General features: G+C 41.6%; 1 long non-coding RNA gene across 8 annotated transcripts in view; it reads left to right on the top strand.

Annotated features, from left to right (window-relative positions):
• The first annotated feature begins 1,572 nt into the window (after window positions 1-1,572).
• LOC140002581 (uncharacterized) overlaps window positions 1,573-23,892 on the top strand; it is a 44,796-nt gene continuing 22,476 nt past the window's right edge. For 2 of the 8 annotated variants that reach the window (XR_011809527.1, XR_011809530.1), the window contains exons 1-4: window positions 1,574-2,128; window positions 3,966-4,185; window positions 7,644-7,762; window positions 9,412-9,582. This is a non-coding gene — a long non-coding RNA (uncharacterized lncRNA). Of the gene's footprint in view, window positions 2,129-3,965; window positions 4,186-7,643; window positions 7,763-9,411; window positions 9,583-23,892 lie in introns of all 8 variants that reach the window. The other 6 variants (XR_011809526.1, XR_011809528.1, XR_011809532.1 and 3 more) reach the window with 6 other exon arrangements.

The following is a 23,892-nucleotide window of genomic DNA, read 5'->3' as shown; positions in this document are numbered from 1 at the left end:
AGCCAGTGTGCCATGGTTGACATGGAATTTAAGTATTATGAATTCCCAATGTGATTTTTCATGTATATGGAGGGGAGAGACACCATTAAAGTCTCCATTGAGAAGAAGGATTGCACTGTGAAGCCCCCAATTTTATACAGCAGAGAATTCACACAGGAAAAAGCAAACATGAATTTCCTGCAATTAGAGCCAACTTTGCTCAGAGCTTGTGCCTATTAGACATGAGATACACCAACTACAACGAACAAATCCCTAGGAATTTGCACTTTCTTTAGTTTCTGTGTTATAGAACTAGTCTATTAGTTTTGAGCAGTAAAACACAGATTATAGTTGTGTTTTTGTTCTCTAACAAAGGAGTTGTTCCAGCTGATGTTTGCACAGTTGTATTTGAGGAGAAAGTAGCTGCTAGAAGAACTGAAGCAGAACATGGGCAAAAGCCCCACAGGAGGTGAGAGCCCAGGCTGCAGGGAGTCAGGACCATGCTGAAGGACCTTGCCAAGAAGGGATGGTAAAGCGTGGAGAAAGAGAGGCAAGAAAATGAGTTAATGACCTTAATGAAACAAGGAATAAATATAGATGCCTAGGAAGAGTAACAAACAAACAAGAAAAAACAACAACAACAACAAAACAAACAAAACAAAACAACAAAAAAAACAAACACTGCAAAGAGAGAGAGAGAGAGAATGAAGTCTGGTTTCCTTTAGATCTGTGTTGTACATCTGAATTCCCTGGTACCAAGTTGTCCAGTGAAACCTCTTACCGTTGTCTTTCCTGGGTGGGTTCTCTCTGCTCTCAAGGGCAGAGGTTTAGCTTCAGCTTCAGGGTGCCCCAGTAGATGTTAACAATTTCTAAGAAGTGATTGACAAGCACAGGCAGCTGATTTGCTTTCAGCAGGTAATTTATATTTGGTCACTGGATAGCTTGGACATTTTCTGTAGACACACCTCTCATTATGAAGGCTTTCTCTGCAGTGGTGTCTAAGGTAGCTGTGAGAATGTATTTCCTTTATTCAACACCCATTTTGCACACTAGTACCAGACCATCCACACCCAGACATGTTCACACAAGGAAGAAAAATCTGAATTAAAAAAAAAAAAAAGGTGTTTATACTTGGTCACAGTCAGTTTCAGTCTTATGCTGTTACAGTGATCATCAGCCTCTCAAGGACACAGAAATGGGTTGATATAATAGCGAGTGGATAAGCTTTTATTCATTATTTACCCAGGTTTTAGATTTGTGCACATGCCTCGCAGCAAATATGAGGTTTTAAGTTTCTGTTACTGCGGTCAGATTCCACTTAGAAGTAAGAGGAGGAAGCAAAAAATAACTCAAGTGAACCTACATGCTGTTTAAGATGCGTTAGTCTTAGCTGCCAGAGTTGCAGCGAGGAAGCCAATTATTTCAGAGAAAGTCCAGTCTTGCTAAGCCTCCGGGCACAGCAGACTCAAAAGCTTGGCAACACTTTTTTTTTTTTTTTTTTTTTTTTGGTTGCATTTGGTTTGGTTGTTTTTCTTTCAGATACACTGCTCCCCATTTCATAAAGCAACTCTAGGTGGGTCAGGGTGAAGGCAGAGCACGTAGGAGGCAGCAGGCCAGCCTCCTGGGGCCCCTCCATCCCTGCAGGGTGGCCCTACAGCCCTGTCACCTTCCTGGGCAGCTGCTGTGCTTTCCTCTGGCCCACACCAGAGAACGCCTGGGGTAGCTGTGAGCACCAGGGCCTGCAGGCCTACAGGGAAGGTCATGGCGGTGGCTGGCACGAAGGTGAGGGGTGATGGCTGCCCCAGGTGCCACACTGCAGGGCCTGCTCCTGGCCACAGCGCACTCACAGCCTGGCAGCCTCTTGCAGAGGCTCAGCACCGCTGCCTTGTAGGAAATGCTGCTTCCCACCCGGTGTTGCCATGGCAATGAAGAAACAGGCCCCGTTTTGGGCTCTTTTCTTGGCAGCAGTGTCTGAAGGGAGTGGCCGGTGCGTGGGTGCATCAATCAGCCCAGCTCCACGCACTCACACTATAATCCTGTACATACATGTATATAATTACTCGTTTTTGCTAGAAGGTCCTTATAGAACCTGACTGAGGAAAAAACCTAAACAACTGATATGAACCAAGGGCACCGGAAGGCAACTGAGGTAGGGGAAATTCAGGTTTTAAAAACCCAGTCTGATGTTCACTGGTCCATCCAAGGCACTGTGTGGCTCCCTCCTGGGCTGCTGGCTGTGCAAGGAGCACAGAAGCCAGGTGCCAGCAGAGCACCTGGTGTGGAGGCAGCCCCATAGCTGAAGGGGTCCCATGGAGCTTGCTCCCAGCAGCTGCTTAACTGTGTGCAGGAAAGTGCCTTCTGTGCCGGTGGGAAGGGTTGAGGTAAAATGGAGGACATGCTGGTGTGCCAGTGATCCTGCAATCCCTGCAGCTTGCCTTGCGACATTCATAAGCCTAGGGAGCTTACAGTTTTCAAAAGGAGATGGATCTCACCACACTGAGGACAAAGCACCAAGAGTGATCTGCTCCAACACCTTGGCTACACACAAGTGTATGTAAACCTGTCACATACACGAGTGACCTTGGAATAACAAAGCAAGTTGTGCTTCAATGGGGAGGCTACTGGAATAACATCTGGTCTGCAATGCAGAGATGTTTTCTCTTTCCTAATGCTGTGCTGAGGTTTGGCATTGCTTTACACTAGATTACTCCAAGGACTTTTCTTACTGAGAATATAGTGAGCCACACATTACAAGATGGATTATTTTGCTTTCTTCAGGTGATAAATTGGAGAGGTGATTAATTTTTCATTTATTCCAGCATAAATCAAGAGCATCCTGTTGAAGCTGTCAGAATTTTACTGATATAAAACTCTCCAGACTTTTTGGCCCCCAAATCAGTACCAACACTTGCAGTTTCTGTTGGATAATATTTACCTGATCTGAGACATTTGACTGAAGTTTTCATGTTTTCATTGTTTAATGTGTCTCAGTAGACCACTTGCAAGTCACTTGACATAGGATTGGGAACTACTTGTAGATTTGAGAGTCACTAAAATAAGTCATAAAATAGGAAAAAAGGTTGTCAGGTCCTATGGTAACAGTAATCAATACCATGTAAACTTGATTAATTTAAGATCAGAAAAATAGTAATAGTATATATTGCAAAATAAAAGCTATCCTTTTTCGTATGCTTGTCTTCATTATCAATACAATTTTCTCAGTCTACCTGTGAGATACCTTCTCAGAGATGTAGGCTTCTATGAGGTAAAACTCTGCAGCTATTCTAGATTCTAGAGGAAGATATAAGATAGACAAAATGGAATTCTTCAAACTGGAACTTGGCTGGAATTGTGGCAAAATCAGGTGGCAGAATAAGAGAGAAAATTAGCAAATTAAAACAAAAAGGAATTTTAAGGAAAATGAAGCTTCTTGGACTAACTCAATGCATTATGCTTCTCAGATGTTGCTGACGTCTCCAAACTGCAGGAGGAATTGCCATTCTGTTCATGGAATTCCCTTTATAGCAAAATGAATTTGGGGCAGTGGGACCCTACTGTTCTCGCCTTAAATTTGAACATCCTTGGTCTCACTGTAGCATGGATGCATTTTTAGTGTTATAATTAAAGTCAGAGTCATTTCTGTGGGAGTGTGTGAAATAACATGCAAATATGTCAGTTCATATTTAGACTACTACTAAAATTCATTTTGTATGCCCTTGTGATCATTTGCACTAGTCATTGGTTATTTCTTCCACCTATCTGAGCAGTATTTGTCGCTTCACTGGCTGATCTGTTTCCTATGTAGGATCAGGTAAGGATTTGCCTTTTATAGCAGAATTGCCAAGGTAAAGGACAGTGTGTCCTTTTTCATCTTCTCCCCCTGTGTCCTCACGCTGTTACTTTCAAGCCTGATACATAGTGCTGCCTTTTTAGCATACATCACCCAGAATGCATGCATTGTTTGACAGGTATTTGTGTGATTCCAGGTTTACCATGGTAGCAAAGGACACCACAGATGTGTGACTGAGTGAGCCCTTACTTGCCTGGATGATACAGTGAGGAAGACCTCAGGGCTCTCTACCGTAGAAGCAGAGATAAGCACTGAGCAAGAGCCAAGGTCTGGGCAGGACTGGACAAGGAACTGGGACCTGGGGGATCTGCCAAGCTGGAAGCTGATACCTGCTAAATCACCAAACTGACAGATAGGTAAGGGCATGAGGGGTCTGGACAAAGAATTCAGAAGACAGATCCAGCCCAAAATACAGTCACATAAAACAAGCATAACTCCAGTGAATTTGGAGGCAATAATTACTTGCCTCTGAATAATGGCTTTTAAATTTTGTAGATACAATTATTTACCTGGGGCAAAATATGATTCTCTATCATTGTGCTGAGCTCCCACTGCAGAACTCAGGGCCAAGTTTAGCTTTATACTTTGCTCTCTTTTTCTCTGGAGTTTGCTCTCACCTTATCTACAGAATGATCTAAATTTACTGGAGCTTTATCACCCGCTTCAGAAAGAAACACCTCCTTTTTCTCATTGAATCTGCAAGTAGCAGTGAACTCCAAACAGCCAGGCCAAGCTGAATACACCCGAGGCTCATATAGTCAATATGTTGATGTATCTAATAATTAAAAAATATAGTAATGTCGGTTACTGTTCCCTGCAGAGTTTTAATTTTGGTTTAATGCTGTGGAACATATAAACTAAACTCCTTCTTAGACTCACTTTGCTTCTTCTGGGTTTCCAATTTTGCTTTGACACAATTTAATATATTTTTTTTAATTGCAAAATATTTACCATGGGGAGGGTGGAAACATTTTAATCATTCAGATTTTTATTAAGAGTCTTTAAGCTGAAAACCAAATGCACATTGGTTTGGAAGTCTGTTCATTACCACCCGGACTTCCAAGTTGCTTGGAAGTCTGTTCATTACCACCCGGACTGTAGCACTGTAAGCGCAACTCACTACATGTATGTCCCAAAGAGCCTTTTTGTCTAGGCAAACAGACCTGGGCTTGGACCTGTAAAGGTAGAAGGATGGGAAAGGACCATGGCATACAAGGCAGGAGGGGCATGGGCTGTATCAAATACCTCAGGATGCCTCCAGCTTCCCTCTAGATGCACAGTAATCAAATCTTGTTTAGTGACTTTGTAACATCTGATGCATTGTCAACTTGAACAGTGACTGTATGTTAACAAGGAAGTGGAACTGAGCAGTCTAGTTTTGTTTTTTAGACATAACAGAAAAACACCACAAAGTAAGCAAGGAGCCGGTATATACAGCTACGCTTGTTAAAGTAGTTATAAAACATACCCGAAACTGTGCCCTGTGGAATCTATGATCTAAAAGCATTGAAAGTAAATTGTGTGTTTAAATCTGGTGATCTTGATCTGGGCTATTTAAGGGACAATAAGTTATATGATACCCCTGTGTGGAGAAGAAAAAAAAAGAAAAAAAAAAAAGAAAAAAAAAAAAAGAGTGTATTCCATTTTAATAGCCTGATATCTTTTGTATCAAGGGGCAAAAATATTTTGGTAATTTTATATTCACAATATCCTATTAAACTAAATGGGAGCCTCGCTCACTATTTTTCTTGTTGCTGTTAAAATTGTTTTATCTTCTCTCTGCAACTGGAACACCTCCCTCCCACATGTGCACACCTCAGTCACTTCTCTGATTCAGTACCTGAACAGTCTAGTTTGTCAGGGTGAGCCAATTCTGGCACATTCATCACCATTTGAACCATCACTGAAAGCTGACTAATATTTTGTGATGCTTTTTAATAATGGCAATTAGATTTCTGTGACAGGTTGTCATTTCTGTTTTCTCACAAGTAATTAGTCTCCCATCCCCTTAAACACAACATATAATATTTGTTTGCTGTGTGTTTTGTTTTTTTTTTTTTTTAATATTCAAATTGGTATGTTGTTTGAGCCACACAAGTGGAAGTAAAAAGGCCAGTTATCTTGAAAACATATATTTCAAAACAGTTAACTGTTCTAAAGAGACCATCACATGGCTGTGTATAATACAGCATATAAGAGAGACAGGGCCTTGAACAGGACACAAGTGTCATTTAAAAGCTACCACATAACAGGATAAAACCCTATTAAATGACCTTTCATTTATAAGGCAGCATGGTGGTCTCCTTGGATTATACAAGGATTCTCCACAGTTGTGCTCTCCAATCCTATAAAAAGTCGGTCAATGTTTTTTTACTTTAAGTGGAGTTTTTAGTGTGTTTTCAGCGTGTGCTTAACTTCACACAACACAAAACTTTAGGCATTAATTCTGAACCTGAAGGAAGTAAGCTAGCTGTCAGTGGCCTAAATGAGAAGAGCTAATTATAAAAGAATCCTCATCGAAGGAAGGGTTCCCTAATCAGTTTCAGAAGACAAAATTCATCTGAACAGAGAATATTAATGCTTGCCTCTGCTCACAGTCATGGAGGTTAGCTTTACTCCCACTCACAGAGTATCTCTATGGCAAAGTAAGTGGGTAGTCATATGCAGCAGTTAGAGATGCAAAGTATTTACTGGAAATATGCCTGTAATTTTAGGGAATATTTGCCTTGTCTCTCTCAAGTGTTCCTCTTCCTTGCCCTTCCCATTTCCCATGCTCTTCTCTTTGAAAAACTCTCCTGAATAAGAATTGTCTCTTGACACCCACATTTTCCAGGGCAGTGCAGGATCTCTTGACCTCCTTCCCGCTTCCGCACTGACAGCAGCTACCTCTGGTGAGCAGACACATATGGTAACTGTAACTCCCATTTTTAGTGTCATTATTAAGTGTAAACTTAGAAGAAACTACAGATGCAAGGAAGGAAGAGAGAGTGTGGAATTCTCTGCTGCAAGCACAGGCAGTGCTGTTGAAACAGGAGATTATTCATGTTTGAGCAGCATCTAGTAGGCTGCTGACTTGGCCTCCTCGCAGAAAGAAATATTGAACCTTTTCTGAGTATTAATTATTCACCACTGCAGAGTGATTTAAAACACATGAGAATTCTCTTAGCAGCAGTCCCTAATAAATATGTATTCTGTGAAATCCTGAGTCAGTTATATTGATGGCAATATTTGTAGAGATTTCAGTGGGTTTAGAGTCTAGTCTGGACTACTCAATGTAGTCAAGATAACATGAGCATCAGTATCTCCAGTAAGTACATTATCATACTTGGGATTTGTCATAAGTGTGTCTTACGTCCTCTACCTAAGTACTTAGAAGGCTCACATCTTTATTGCATGCAAATGTGAAGTAAATCTTACATAAAATCAGCTTAGTGCAGTTATTCTTGATTTACAATGGCATTAGTTAAATCAGAACTGAATCTTTAAAAATAACTCTGTAGAGTTCTTTGATGATTGTTCAGAGTATTGTAAGAGAACCACAAACAAAGGCATTTCTTCCTCAAAGTTGAACAGATTTACTGACCTGTTGCAATGTAAACACGAACACCTTACAGCTGGTACACATTTCCTCAGACTGATCTCCAGTCTTGGGTACAGAACAGGTGAGATGAACAACATGAATGGAATGTTTTATTTAATCTTCTAACTTGCTGCATCATAGAGAATTACTAGACAGTGTGCTGAGTGACAGTTCTCCTTGAGGGATAGTCTTGAGAATATTTTAACACTGATAAAATGGTGACTAACATTTCAGAGCTGTTACAACACTACACCTGCAGAAAGGCCACTCCTTGGGAATCAGTCCAACAGAGGGATTGTAAACTACAAGAACACAGAAGGAAAAAGACCTAAAGAATGAAGAGAAAAGAACTGGTGAGTAATCCTAAATATCTGTAGAAGGAGAGTAGTCACTTCTTCCTGGTAGTCAGTATTTGCAAGAGTTAAGTATCCCTCTTTGTTCTTTGACACTGTTCAGTGACTGCCCTGGCATCCCCAAAGCTTCCCCTGCACTTCATGCAAGATCAAAGTGAATCTGTGTAAGAAATTAACCCGGGGTTTTACAAGATTAGTCTAATTCTCCTCCTGTTGAAACAAACCTCTCCCTCCCCAGTCCCTCAGACCTCAGAGAGCCAGCATACTTCTAATTCATCAGCTGTCCTGTTCACGGCCATCAGAGCTGTCAGTTCTCCATTCTGCACCCCTTGTTGTCACTTAAGCAGTGAAGGAATATAAATCTCTCTAAGGGGAAAGGTGGGGGTGTGAGAACAGTACTGCAAGAAAGAAGTTCAAGGTGTAAGTTCCTAGCAGTCATGCACTTGAGCTTGTCCTGAATGACTGTCCTGTATAGTGTTTGTAGGGCCTGGCACAGTTGGAGCCTGCTATCTTTGGGATGTGGTATTTAAAATCGCTCTCTCTGACTTTCTGGCTTTGCATGTTCACAGCTGCAAAATCAATAGGCTTGGTGTCCTGGCCAATTTGAAGAGTGGTTTTCTGGTTTTATTTTGTTTATCAGACTACCCTCCTTACCAATTTTAACTGGATGAAAGGTTTTTTTTCTTTATTTTCTTGGATTTCTTACCCTAAAGTGTGATAGTAATCCTCAATACATTTCACTGTAGATAGGGATGTTCCAGAACAGGTAGACTTCAAATCTTAAACATATCCATTACTGTGTAATTCACCTATCATTTGTAAGTGGATAGGGGAGTTCCTTTCAACCTGTTTTGGACCTGTACCATTAAACTGGAAAGTAAAATCTGTCAAAGAGTTAGGTCTCAAGTTTTTTTCTGCCTTTTTTTTTTTGATGATTATGTTTTCTTAGTTCTTGTGCTGATATCGTTTATGAGAAAGACAAGGAAATTTCTAAGCCCACAACTTTTGAACAGAAAACTTTTGAATAGAAAACAACAACGACAACAAAACAAACAGAAAATACATACTGAATGCAGTATAACAGTGGCCTAAAAATTGCTAACTAAATTCATATCAGTGTCTTTCTCAATGGAAGAGCGAAAGTGCTTTCAACAATAGCTAAAGCTATTGAAACTGATCCTGTGGTAGTGAGGCCTTAAGCGATGGACAATGTCACTCTGTCAGTCATTTCTGCTACGAAAACATCAGTCATTTGACAAACACAGACACATTAGCATGCTTCAGCTGATGAGTTGTCAATGCACTACTTTCAGACAGTGTCCTTATGTTTTGCTTCCTGAGCTTTCAGTTGGATTTGACTGCACAGCCCTACTATTTATGAAGTTTTTTAAATCACTGGAAATAGCCTGTCCCTATTTGACATCATATTCTTTGAAGTTGCCTGGTGCATAGAAGTATGTATTTCTCCAGTCAGTTGAAATAAGTTCTGTTATCCTGAAATATCTGCTGATTGAGCTAATGGCTGGGAATCAGTAACATTTAACCTTTCTGAAAGGTAGCAAATAATAGAAACAGGACTGGAGCCTTTATCAGCCAAATGGGACCGAATAGGAAAGATATCTGTGAGTTTTCCCGTTTCCGTTCTGCAGCATGCTTTGACTCTGCCCTGCCACCTCCAGTCTTGAGCAGTAACTCAAGCATCACGGCACAGTTGGACCCCACTATTGTTAACCTGCCTCACAGTACTGCTGGATTAGTCCTTTGGAGGCTGTTGCTTCACCATCACTCTGACACCACACTGCCTGTTGAGTAGTACTCAGGTGAGGGTCATAAATTAACAGGGTTGCTACAGGTGCGCTATAATGAACTTGTTTCCCTTTATTAGTCTTCGCAGCTGAGTGCTAACAGACTTGTCTCTTGGATGCTGTAGTGTCTTTTGGGGGGGGGGGGGGGGGGGGGGGGTATTGCAGTATTAAGTATCAAAGATACGTTCCTAGTAATGTTTCAAGTAATAAACCACGTTATGAGGTCAGTGATGGACTGTTTTTTGCAAACAGTTATTTGACAACGTGCACAAGGGCAGTGTATGCTATCCTTCCTTACCTGTGACCCAAGTATGGATAATGAAAGGAAGAATTTAGAAAAAATCTGATAGTAAGCAGAATTGACTAAGATTGATTATCAGTAAATAAAATATGGAATTAGAAAAATATCTTCTGTAGAAGTTTTTGGAGCTCCAAAGATCCATGGCTTCCTAAAAGTGAGTAAATAAATTAGAATCATGGAATCATAGAATATCCGAGTTGGAAGGGACCCACAGGGATCGTTGAGTCCAACTCCTGGGTCCCCAAATGAAGGAACACACACACACACACACACACACACACACAAATCATGATTGATGTAGACAGCAGAGCAAACTGAACAAATATAGCTTTGGGGGAGTTTTATAATTCACAATATTCCACTAACCAGAAAGTGCAAATTATAAATGCTTGAGAACAGACTCTATATATAGCTATTTAAAATGACAGCTGAATAGTTACCTGGGATTCCAGTCTGGAAGAAGGTATGCAGTACAACATATTAGAGTAATCTGATTATGGTCTGCAAATAAACAACTAGACCAATGAGGCTATGAAGGATGAAACCTATTCACATTTAGATGAGGATAATGCAGCAATACAGTGTTGAGTGACATGGTAACTCTGACCTCCGCTTCATAAAAACTTGTTGATGATAGCACCAGAGTAGATGAAACCAATTAACAAAGTGGTGAGTCAGATGGTGTTTACGGAGGTTATGACTGGGTCACCTCATCTTGATCATGATAATGAAATACTAGGTATGTTTTCAGTAACGTCTTCTATTACAAGAATAATAACATATCTTTAAATGCATTACTTCCGCAGAGTGGGAAATTACATTGACTATCTCTGGAAGGCGAAATGACTTGGTGTGCCAAGTTCAGTGCAGTAGGGCACTACCCATAAGATAAGCAAGCTGAAAAACTGTACGCATGTACATAAGGAGTATTGTATACCACCTTACAGTATACCAGTGAAGCATGCTGTTGGATTTAGCTGTTATTCACAAGTCTAATTCCCTTTCAGTCCTATAAAAGACAAAATACCTTAGTGACATAGGGCTGCATTTTTAATGTGTACCAATGAGGTACACATCCACGAGGATGATAAAAGGTACACACCTCAGAGAAACTGATTGTCAATAGATACTAACGTACCACACTGGATTCTCATAGGAACTGTACCACTTAACCCCAGCTATTCCCTAGCTGTTTTTTTGTTCAGCTCTGGCCAACTCTGTATTTATTCTGCTTCAGATAGATCTTCCTGTAAACAAATAGAGCATCACAGATACTTACAACTTGAAGAATGTGACCACAATAAATTCTTAGTATAGTACGGGGGAGGGGAACAGGGAAGAAGGAGGTTTCTTCTTTCTGTTAATAATAGATCAAAATAGATTGGAGCCATTGGGCTGGGGCTCTGATCTTGATGAATTAAGCAAAATTAGTCAGATCTGTAGCTAAATGAATCTTGAATGGGTAAATCAGGCACTGAAGGAAACAGTATTGGATGCTCTTTCCTTTGATTCAGTTCAACATGGTTTTAAGGGGTACTGCCATTCAAGAGTTGCTGTCATTTAGACAAATAACAAAGTAGATGAAAAATAAAATGAAAGCAAAGTCTTTCCTCTCTGAGAGTACAGGCAGCTGGCTTTCTATTTAAGCTCTCTATACTGTGCCTTGGAATCTTCACCAAATTCTGATTTATACTGTTAAATGCCAGACTTGTTTCACAGCCTCAACATTTCCTGCTCTAAAACCATGATGCAGTGCTCTCTGAATAGCCAATAGAGGCTAAAAGGGAACTGTGTTTACAGAGTGGACAAAAACATGTCTATATGCATAAGGATTATAAAGCACTTAGAAATAAAACCTGCCCTGAAACTGGAATTTACTGTTGTATTAAAATTTTGTTAAAGCATACAAGTACTCACAGTCTCTGGAATTAGATGAGGATTGGGTATTTGTTGAAAGCACTTGGTTAATAGATTTCAAAATTTCAAAGTAGTGGTAGCATGACATCCAGTCTTTGGTTCTCAGAAAAGAAACTTAAGTTTCAAAATATCCCTGCCATGTGTAGTGTGTATTATTTCTGAGCACATCATTCAGCCTGGCTAGATTTTTATCTAGTTGATCCTCTCTGCAAAATCTTTAATAAGAAATGTCATCTGATGAGTTTAGCTTATATTTTTTTTTTGCTTGTGCTGAGTCAGTTTCTTCCAGGTTAGTTTTATATTCAACCAGTAATTGCTGTCTGTATAGCTGCAGTTCAATCTGGGGTGGTTGTTAATGGTGACTGGTCAGTCAAGTAGCAACATTGCTGTGTCTACACTAAAGGAATATTCATTCAGGAGCTGCCGTGTGGCACAGGTAGTCAGTCTTTTTATTTGTGCTGGTAAATATCACATGACCTAACCTTATCTCAACAGTAGGAACAATACGCATTCATTGGAATTTCACAATTCCTTGAAACAAATATGCCAGTAAACTATTCATCATGTTACTAATAGTCATTGAATAGAATGGAAAGGTAATGTGCTTTGTGTATGTCTGGCAAGCCAATGTTAGAAGCTGTGTTGGAATGGTGACTGGTTCCTCCTTGATTTCTTATAAGTGTGACTTGTTAACTCTTCTGTGGGTTAGATATGGAATGGGGGAACCTTGTTGGCAGGTTTTGAAGGGACAGAGGAACATGAAAAATACTACAATGGATTATATCCACAAGCTGTCTAAGTTAGCATCCTATTTGTGACAAACTCTTGTATTAGGTATTTTGGATAAAGGTGAATATGTGAGAATTGCACTGTAGGTAAATAAGAGTTTAAACATAACCTGGATTTTTAGTAGTTAGATATTGGCATAAAAGGTAAAACATGACTTTAATCAAAAAAACACAAGGGTCCTCACTTTAAATTTTGGAGATAAGTAATTTAACATTGGATAGCTTTAATGTGTTTTTAGAAAACATTCTGAGAGATGGCTTCAGGAGGCTTTTGGAATGCTGTGCCATAGATTGCGTAGGCAAGGGGAGGCCACTGGGAAGGTGGATGAAGAAATGACTGACAGCCAGTGGGAGCAGTGTTATCCATTCCTGTGTAAGCTAAACAGGGGAGACCTTCACTGAGCAGTGGGCTTTAAAAAAGCTAATTGAAGAAGCCCTTCCAATTGCAAATCACAAATGAAAATTGACACTAATGCTGCATATTCAGAAAGCTGGCATTGGTAAGAGATTTATGTTGCCTATTTTCAAATGAAAGAGGTCACTCCTTTACTCATTTGTTTGGTGTTTGTCATAATAACTGTAATTACGAGGCACTACTGTGATAATTTAATGTAATTTAGCACATAATTAGTGAACAAAAATCCTACATAATAATTCTTTCATGGAGCCATGCTACTAATAAATAGTGGCATTCAGTGACAACTTTTCAGTCAATCCTGTTATGTGGGATGCACCGTTCATATAGCCTATAGTATTTTGACTTGCTTTTTTTTTTCTTTTTCTTTTTTTTTTAAATGAGCACAAGTATCATAGCAGAATTACTGAAATGAGAGCTGCAAAAAATGCCATGCCCTTTGGCAAAGAACACTAACATTCATTACCCAGTGAGTGCAGCTAAAAGAAGAGTGTTCTCTGAAAGCTTCATTGTCCTTGCCACGCTTCGCTGATACTCAATAATGTCATTGCTACTGATTTCAGGGAAAAATACTTCCACTGATGGGAATGGAAAAATAATTTCAATAGGTTTTTCTGTACAGAGTCCTCTCAGTTGATCTCTAATACAGGAAACAATTTCTGATGTACAGTTTTCTCCTCATGTACAAAAGGAAAGGCTTGAGCTGAGATGTTTTGTATCTGCTGTGCATGCATGTCACAGCAAGCTCAGACAATGCAGTTGACACACACCAGAATCACAGAGTTGAAGAACCAAACAACCTGTCTTTTGAAAAACTCCCGTTTGAAATGTTGATATGACTATGTAAGCAATTCTTTGTATATCTGTCTGCTCAGGGGATCAAATATCTGAAGCTGTGTGTTTTCCAGAGGTTATCATCTTTGAGGAGTGACTTAATGCTTTTAAATCAGATTTGGAAATGCAAAGACTTCATTAAACTAATGGTTCAAATTCTTATAGAACAGGTAGACTTGACTGACTATGGGCTCTGAAATTACAAAGTTCTTTTACTCTGTTAAGGGACCATTTGGTCATAACATTGATATCCCAGGTGGATGTCACTAGCATTGAATTTCTAAGTTATTCTTGCAACAATCAAGTATAATTTCAACTCGATCAAAACATCTCTTCTAGAAGTTCAGTATTAGGAAAATGTTAGATGTTGGAAAATCTACCACTGTCCATAGGAGTTCACTCCTTACTCCTTGCTTAAAACTTTTTCTTTGTTCATTTTAATTCACTGGACTGAGACTAATAGTTGTTTCTGATTGTACTGTATTTAGTAATATGTAGAGCCCTTTGGTACCTGATTTCCTTAGATACTCTTATCCTAGAATCAAATCAAACCTCAATATTATTTTTCTTGATACACAGATAGAGCTCTTTGGGTCCACTCAAAATAATTTTCTGTGGTCCTACAATCATCTCTGTGGCTCTTTACTGTACTATCACAAAGAGTTCTCCTTAAAATGAGGACATAAGATCTATATACAATTAGTCTTGCAACTGTCTTGTAAAAAATGTATCCAAAGGTAGCTTATGCACTGTGTTCCTGATTGTGCATCCAAGGATTGCCTTAGACTTTTTATCACATTATTCCCTTGTGATCTCACATTCATTTATTTGTCATCTTTGATACATAGTTTCTTCGTAAGGATTGTTCTCTGGAGCAGTTCTCTCATTCTACTTTCTTTATAACAAGATATTAAACTTATAAACACTTTTCCTACAGGAGTCTGTACCTGAATATTGAGTGGAAAGAGCTGTACAAATATTCAAATTCACAAAACCAAAGGGAGTAATATAGTTGTTAACCAGATGTACAGTAAAGCAGCTGCATTTTGTGGATAGATCTTTGAAGTGACTAACTCACCCAGGCACAAATGAGTGAAATGAGGAAACTATAAGTAGATATGCACCTAGGTTAGTACAGCAGTTTAAAAAAATGTGTGCCAACTTTTGGAAAACATAAGTAACTTTCATTTTTGTTTCTAAAATTCAGGGCTTCTAGCAAAGTAAGCATGGAGCATTTGCTTGTAGCACACACACAGTGTAGCATACGTACAACAGCACAGTTGGGACCTTGGATGTGGTAGCCCCCAGTAGCCACAATTAGAGGAGGAATTAGACTTCTGTGTGCAGTTACAGGGGTGTGACCTCATCAGGGTCATGGAGATGTGGTGGTATGGCTTACATGACTGGAGCACTGCTATAGAGGGATACAGGCTTTTGAGGAAGGATAGATTGGGAAGGTGGGGAGATGGACTTGCTCTTTTTGTGAGAGAACAGCCGAAAAGTGTTGAACTCCGCTTCGGGACCTGTCAGAAGCCAGGCAAGAGCTTGTGGGCTAAAGTTAGTGGACAGACTGGACTGTGTGCTGTTGTAGTGGATATTTTCTATAGACATCCTGATCTGGTAATAGACCTCTTGAATCTGTTTGCATATCTGCTTATGGTTTCTTCTAATCCCACAGTTTATTTCTGTGATTGTACCTGCTTAATTAGTCACTTCAGACTTCTATATATGAGAAGTAGATGAGGCCTTCTTCAAACAGCAGAAAGAAGCCTCAGATTCACAGGCCCTGGTTGTCATAGGAGGATTTAACTACCCTGTTACCTGCTGAAATGATAATGCATCAGGGATCAAGGAATCTAAGAGATTTCTTGAGTGCATTGATGTCAACTTCTTGTCACAGTCAACTGAAGCACCAACAATGAAAGGTGCTCTGCTGGGCCTGTTATTTGTGGCTGGTATACCAGATAGTTGCACTGCTTTTCAGAGGGACCTCGACAGGCTGGAGATCTGAGCAGAGAGGATTCTCTTGAAGTTCAGTAAGGGGAAGTGCAAAGTTCCGCACATGGGGAGGATTAACCCAACACACTTGTACACATTGGTGGTTGATCAGCTAGAAACCAGCTTTTCCAAAAACGACCTTTAGAAAAAAAAAAAAAAAAAGACAAAAAAAAAGGGCTAACAGTATCCTCCACTGCATTAGGAAGATCATTGCCAATGTGTCGAGGGAGGTGATCCTTCTCCTCTACTCAGCTCTGATGAGGCTGAATTTGGAGTAGTATACCCATTTCTGGACTCCCCAGTACAAGGAAGATATGGACATACTGGAGTGAGACTCTTACAGGCCACAAAGGTGATTAAGGAACTGGACCAGCTTGCATACGAGGAGAGGCTGAGAAAGCTGAGACTGTTTAGCCTGGGGAATCTTGTTAGTGTGTATAAGTACCTAATGAGTGGGAATAATGACAAGGGAGCCAGACTCTTCTCAGTAGTGCTCAGTGACAGGAAAGGAGGAAATGTGCACAAATGGAGACACACGAAGATTGCATCTGAGCACAAGAACACAAGCTTTTACTGTGAGGGTGGTCAAACACTAGCACAGGTTGCCCAGAGAAGTGGACTGCAGATCCTCCGTCTGTGAAGATAATCAAAACCCAGCTGGACATGGTCCTGGACAACCTGATGTAGCTGACCCTGTTTGAGCAGGGCAGGTTGGACTAGATGATCTAAAGAGGTACCTTGCAACTTCGATCATTCTGTGCTTCTGAGATAAATATTATTTTTAATCATGACCTTCCAAAACTGTGGCCCATCGTTTTACTTAAAGAACTAACTTAATTGGATTGACTTGAAAATGTCCATCAGTGATAGGATTTAAGTTGATAGCATTTCACTTGCCAAATCATCTACCTCAGTCTAGTCAAACCGTGGGGATTTCCACAGGCAAGATTATCCTGTCAGCAGTAATTTTCAATACTATGCTAGAAGTAGGCCTGATTTGTCAACCTAAAGTGTTTGTTTTATAATGCTTTGTACTATATAACACTGTAACTGCAAGAAATTCTGCAAGAATTAAACCTAGCAGTATTTCTGAGAAAGATGATTATTTATTTTCATTTTATACAAGGAGACCAAGATGGAGAACAATCAAGTAGCTTGCCTGTCACTGTGGATGAACAGTGGTTTTCAAGTGAAACCTCCAGTCCTTTAAACTGATCTAGGCTTTAGAAATAGCAAAGATCTCTGGAAATCTGTAGCTGAATGGAGCACCTGCAGCTAAAGTAAATTTGGGGAGAAAGGGAAAAGATATGCCAGGAGTAGGGTCCTCATAACCAGATGTTGATTGCTTTAGAAAACAATGGGGAGAGCACCATATTTGCCTCTGCACTGAGATCTTATTATCCTGCCTGAGTACTGGAAGGGTTCAAGCTGCTAGTCCCTCCTTTCCACAAATCCATTTTCATCAGCTCTATTCAAAATCTTTCATTCTAAAGCTGAACCCTCATGGTCCTGCCCTTTCTATACCAGCCTATTGTATGGGGATGTGGTTAATCCCCAAGCCCTTGACCTTTAGTGATTTGTACTGCTGTCAAGATGCATTATACAGCTTTCCAAGCTGGTCTGCACTACAGAAGAAAATGTCCACAGTAGGGTTCTTTTGTTTAAACTAGCATGCAACAGGCATCAGTTTTATCATGCAAACAGTTTTATTTTTCTACTGGGGAACATCCCTCCCCCCCCAATCCCCTCTTCAGAACAATTTCAGGAGGAAAAACATAGCTGAGAAGCTAGAGTAGGTGTAGGGGAGCTGTCTGCAATTTGCAAACCAATGAAGATTATGTTAGTCCTGCTGGGACAGAAGCTGAGAGGAAAATATGAGCTTAGTATTAATACCTAGGAAGATGATGGCTTGATTTTTCAAAGAAAAAACATAATTTCTAAAGCAGCCTGTGGCTTTGATGAAAGATGGCTTGCTGGGTTCATAGGATCATCTGTAAGGCACTCAGAGACCTTGGCTCTACCCTTCATGTTTTTTAGTTGTGGTAAGGGGTAACAACTAGATGGTATTCTTCCTTTATCCACAGAGACAAAGACAGAAGATGTAGCAGGTACACAGTCTCCTATCCTCAGTATTTCTTCATTCAGAGATTTAACCATAGGATAGCAGGAAAAATTTCTTCTCCCTGCTGATTTAATTCTTCTCTCTTCGAGGATTTCATCACGTGTTTGAGATGAACTAATGGGAATTTTTAAATGAACTAAAAATAGCAACTCATTTCACAACCATCAGTGATGACTTTCAGCCTTCAGCCTAAGCTGCATTGTGGTATGGAGCTGATAGAGGAGAAAGGACCTGGATATATTAGAAATTCCCATAAAAGTGAGTGCTAAAGAAAGAGTTTGCTTCCGAGTTTTGCCATGTTCTGCTTAAGAACGCCATTCTCATAACAAAGAGAGATTTCATACAAAATTTTCTAACTATTGCCTTTAGGAATCAATTTCTCACACCAGCTTATCAATAGGAACATGTTAAAGGAGATTAACATCAGATAGCTTAAGAGGATTGTATCCTTTAACAATAATTTTAGCCATACATGGACAGCAATAACCTTTAAATTAACTGGTGCAACTCAGGAAAGAGATCTTTGGGTCATAGTGGATATTTCTCTGAAAACTGCAGCCAGCTCAATAGCTGTCAAAAATGCACATTGATGTCTATAGAGCAAGACCCAAGAACAAAACAGATTCACCACTGTAGAGATCCACATGTCTGGAGCACTGCTTGCAGTGGTGGTCATGCTGCCCCACAAGGGGAATCGCTGGACTCAGGAGTGGGCTAACAAGGGGACCTGGGGTGATAATACATAGTAAACAGCCCTCTGCATGGAGGATCAAACAGCCTCTGTTTCCTTGTTTTAAAAGAGAGATGACTGGGGTGGAGTTGATAGATCTGATATCACAGATGTTGTGGAGAAAGTGAGTGGGAAATGCTTACAATGTAAGATAGCCAGTAAAACTATCCATTGGTAGATACAAAACAAACAAATTGAAGACAGTTTTCCCAACTCACACTATATCTCCACACAGTGTTCCCTCTATTAAAACTGTGAGACTTACTGCTATGAACTGTAGTAGAGTTCAAAAGTTCACATTGGTTCAGAAAGTGATTAGACAAATTCAAGAAGGGTAGGTCTGTCAGTGCCTATAAGATATCAAAGCCTGGCAGCAGCCTCCAGCTCAGAAAGTTCCTAAATTGCTCATCACTGAAGCAGGGAGGATGTTGCTGCAGAGGGATTGCTCTGTCCACACCCTGCTTTGTTTTTTCCTGAACATCCTCTCCTGACAGCTGCTGGAGACTATAAGGGCTAGATGACAACCTATAGTCAGACCCTATCTATAGTTACCTATCCAGCTGACCACCCACTGTGTTCAAAGAGTTTATAGATGTCACAGTCCTGATAGCTTGGACAAAAATTCACAGCAGCAACAGCACAAAGTCTTCAGTGAAACATGCTTGTGGTTTGCACTTTTCTGTTGTAACAATGGTCTTGCTGTGATTTCTGCACAGTGGCACAGCTGTGCCACGTGGTTCCCACTTCAGTGGGATTCTTCTCTACACCCATGTGTTTTGTAACCATACGGCAGAGATTTCTAAACAGTGAAACGAAACTTTTCCTGGATTCCCTGTCACTGCTGAGCTACCCACCTGCTGGATTTTACCAGTTTCCATATTCCTAAAATCACACTTCCCTTTGTAGTTTTTGTAATAGCTGGGGACTCTGATTCAGCAGTCCCTTGCCAGTCCCTTGCCTTCCCTACTTCCGTTTATGCAAAATAAATGTTGTTTTCAGGAAGCAGAGAACTGCCTGCGAAAGGGAGAGGTATGACTAATGAGGAGACAGGCAAAAAGAGGTAGGCAAAGGGTACATGGAGCTTTTCTGGGCCCCTGCCTGAGATAAATTCTGTGCCCTTTGCAGGGGGAGAAGCAAGCAGGAAGCCACAGGGCCTGCAGCAGCAGGAAGGTGAACATGATTAATACCAGGCTGAACTAGGCTGGTAGTTCACAGCTCAGGGTCCATTTTAGGGTCTGTGTCTGTACTCCAGACTTCTACATCATGAGCACACTCCTGTGCAATGTGTGCTTGGGGAAGGGCAGGTTTGCAGAGCTCAGCAGGAGCTGCAGGCCTGAAGGGAGCAGCTGCCTCCAAGACCTGGCTCCCAGCACTTGCCAGATCCTCAGCTTGGCAAGAGCCAAGCTGCCCTTCAGGGGGAGGCTTTTCTTACTCCCAGGGCCTTCGAGTCCAGACCCAAGAAGGTGATGACTTTAGAAGCCGTGGCCAGCTAGGAATGGCTTGTGGCTGTGAGCCGGTCACCAGTCTGTGACCCAGCAGTCAGATGAGGGAGGCCAGATCCTGCCCTCTTGCCCAGCAGCACGAAAGATCCCACTGAGCACTCAGTTGGACTTGCTGTAACCCCGCTCTGCTGTCAGTGAGCTGCACGTGGTAACCTGTGATCCAGGGGACGCCGTCTGTCAGCGGCATGAGATACCTGCAGTCAGCTGATTGGCAAGACACCGCCGGAGTGAGACAAATCCGAGCAAGTCACAGGGCTTGCAGAGAGCCCTGGGAGCAGCAGCTGGCACCCAGCTCCTGCAGACATTCCCGACGGAGCGGCCACGTCCCAGCGTGGCACTACGCTCATATTCGAAATCAAACTTGGTGTACGGTCCCACTGCAAAGGTATGTGTGTGTACATACCCCGGGAGCTGCAGGAATACCTCGTTGCTGAGTGTGCAGAGTTACTCAGGTTTGCAAAACGATATCAATTGACAGAGCAAATTATTAATGGAACAGACACTTGCAGGGGCAGAGAGGTTTAGAAAGCTGTTCAGGCTGCTCACCCACCCAGCTCCAGCCACGTTCCTTCCCCACACCTTGCGCCTGTGTTTCCGACCTAATTTATAATCCATTGCTAGAGCTCTCAGCCTCTCCTGTGCTTTGAGTTTGCAAATCAGTCTGCCTGTCTAGAGCCATATCAAATGTTTTCAACCAGCTACACTCTTTCATCCCTGTCAGCCGCACTGACTAGATGAGTAGGCTCAGGAGTCAGGCAGGACTGGCAGACGTGACCTTCTGTGAATCAGCTGCAGACGGGCTCCATCTAAGGGGACTAGAGACACTCTCCAGCAAAGCTCGCCATGGTAATTTAAGACTTTACCATCTGTGGCTCCCCCTTTTTTAGAAGTTGCTCTTTCGTAGCAGAACAGGAGAAAGCAGTACTCGCTCCCACCTTAACTTACTTGCTTCACATTCCCCTTGGTTTGCTCTGCAAGCCAGGACAGTGGTCATAGTGACACATGGGGTGAGCTCTTAGTGTGCCACAACAAGATTCCCCTCCAGTTCAGTGGAAGAGAAGACTTTTGTGTTCCTTAGGAAACAGTACCACATCTTCAGATGGTCTCTGCTGAGAAAAAGGTGATTTTTTTTTCACAACAATTAGCCCAACGGAGACAAAATTGTTTTGCTTTGAGTGCTGCAATAGGCAATGTCAACTCTGCTGGCTGCAGCTTTTTTTTTTTTGCCTTTTTTTTTTTTCCTAGAATATGTAAAGTGAGGTACACCAGCACATTTTGTAAACTAATCTCAATTTTACTGAATTTCTTCAGTGGGAAGGAACGCTGAAAAAGTCTTTTAAAATGTAACAGTATGTTGTTGAGATGCTCTCAAATATCTTTTTAATCCTTTTTACTTTTCACTTTTTTGAGAAAATTTCTGTGCTGTTTTGAAGGCTCAGACAAAACATTCTGGGGCATTTTTATGTTTCTTTGAATTTATACAAAAATTCCCCATGTTTTGGTTTGCAAAAAACGCCTGTGTTTTTTCGTTCTGATTGACCTGAATTCCCAGCATAGATCCATTTTTTTAATATGAAAATAAACAAAACATCAGCTATTACCACATCTCAGAGTGCATTTTGCCTATTTATCTCACAGTGAAAAGGATGCTTTCATTTGTTTAATTGCATCCTATTTTATACAGATGCAGTCTTCTTGTGTTGCCCTGACAATTTCTCTCTCTCCTCCTGGCTGTCCTCACCTCTCCAGGCCTTTCTGTTGTATCCTTCTGCTCTATGTAGGTCACTACTGCACTTCCCTGGAGTCTCCCCTTGTTGTTTCTGAAATGAGATGCTTCATTAGCCACTCTCTAGTCTTCTGGCATTACCAACTTCTGCAGTCAGCCTGCAGACACCTCTGCTAGTGGCTGCCTTACTTCTCTTGCTGTTTGCCCTACAGAAATAGTACCAAACGCATCCATGAGTCACAAGCTCTGGGGAATGCCCATTAGTGTGTGCTGGGTTACTCCTGGGTGTGTTTCACACTCTACATCTTATGGAACCTCATTAAGTTTCTTCTGTGTTTAGATGCTTGGCATAGCTAATATTTGAGGAGAGCAGATATAAGGTTATTAACATTTTGTTTTAATCTCTTAAATCACCCTATTTCTGGGTAGAGCAAGGAGGTTTGCAAATCAGAAGCAGCTCTGTGCTTCCGGCTCAAATGGCCCTATTTTACCCTAAGAAAAAGAAAACTAAATAAGGAGGAAGAGAATTATATATATGAGTGTATGTGGCTCCCCACCCCCTCCGAGAGGAGCATTGAAACTGAGCAAAGCTTGGCAGTTGTCTACTACTGGGGAGAGACATTTTAAAGGTAGGAAATGCAGAGAACAAAGCGTGCATGTTCTGGAGCTCTGCACACAATCACCAACAAATAAGCCTGGCAGTGCCTTCGCTTTCTGTAGGAGTGTGCTCCGTACAGCTAATCCCATCGTCCTGAGTTGCCATCTGGAGTATGCCACGAGCAGGTCTGTGTAACAGAGGTGTTGCAAGCGTACGCCAGGCAGGGCAGCGTACTGAGGGCCTGCCAGGAACCATGGGCTGTTCTTGCTCATTCACACTTGGAGACTAATACACAAAATGTACTTGGTGAAGGGCAACTGACTCGTGTGAGGAGGTCTCCTGGAAATAAAAGCTCGCGTCCTATCAGCGGTATTTCCCCCCTACAATTCAGGAGCGGGCTGGCCTTCAGCACGCTGCTCAGAGCGCTGCAGAAACCCCACCTGGGGGAACTTTCAGCAAGCAGGAGGAATATCGACAGCAAGCAAAAACTGCTAAAGCCTGATGAGAGGATGCTTGGCTCCTGCTGTGCTAGAAATGGCCTTTCTCCAGTCTGAATGCCAGGCGAAGGCCTTGTGGCCGCTGGTGGCTGGCTGTCATCCTGTTACCTGCCCAGCAGCTGCCTGTGGTGGTCATTGCTCCTCAGCACACACGGGCTTGTGCCTAGGACCACTTGTCCTCGGCAGCAGGCAGCTATCCAGCTGCTGTGAGAGAGGGAGTTCCTGTGCATCCCTGCAATCTCTGCTGAACTGGGGGGCTGTGCCTCTCTCCTGGCCCTGCACCACCAGCTGCACAGCCATCCCCCACTCCTCAGCAGCTACAAGTCTTCTGAGGGGGGCTCTGCAGTCTCTTTACAGCTACTGTTGTTTCACCTTCTGCTGAATAATCTTTGCTTTGTTTTGTTTTGTGTTTGTTTTTTTTTTTTTTAATTTATTTTTTCTCCTGCCCTTTCCCAGCCTCATCAGCCTCTGAATTGTTCTCACTTAGCTCCCTTTCACAGTAGGCACGTGTAGGCAAGTGCAAGTTTCCAAACTCCTGGCAAAGCTTTCTACTGGAGAAGGGAAAAAATGGGTCACAAAGCACAGCCAAGTCGTGATGGCCATAACCTTGCAGGATTATTTGTTTCCACTTTTTAGGCCTGTACTCTACACTAGGCTGTCAGAGCAACATGTCCAGGCAGTGGGGGTGCTTCCCACCCATGGATCTCAAAGCTGTCTGCTGACAGCGGTAGACTTTTCAGGGACACAGGGAAGGAAGAATGAAGATGTAACACAATCTCCTGCCTATCCTGCATTGCTCCTGCCTCTCCTGACAGCTGCAATTTCTTGCCACCTTGAGACTCAGGTTCTCGTGTCACACAAGAACTAGAAAATCACCCATTAATCTTCTTCCTTTCC

Source organism: Anas platyrhynchos, chromosome 5, assembly GCF_047663525.1.
Source record: "Anas platyrhynchos isolate ZD024472 breed Pekin duck chromosome 5, IASCAAS_PekinDuck_T2T, whole genome shotgun sequence".
In the NCBI taxonomy this organism is placed as follows: Eukaryota; Metazoa; Chordata; class Aves; order Anseriformes; family Anatidae; genus Anas; species Anas platyrhynchos.
Note: the sequence above shows the minus strand (reverse complement) of the source record. Positions and strands in the feature narration are given on the sequence as shown.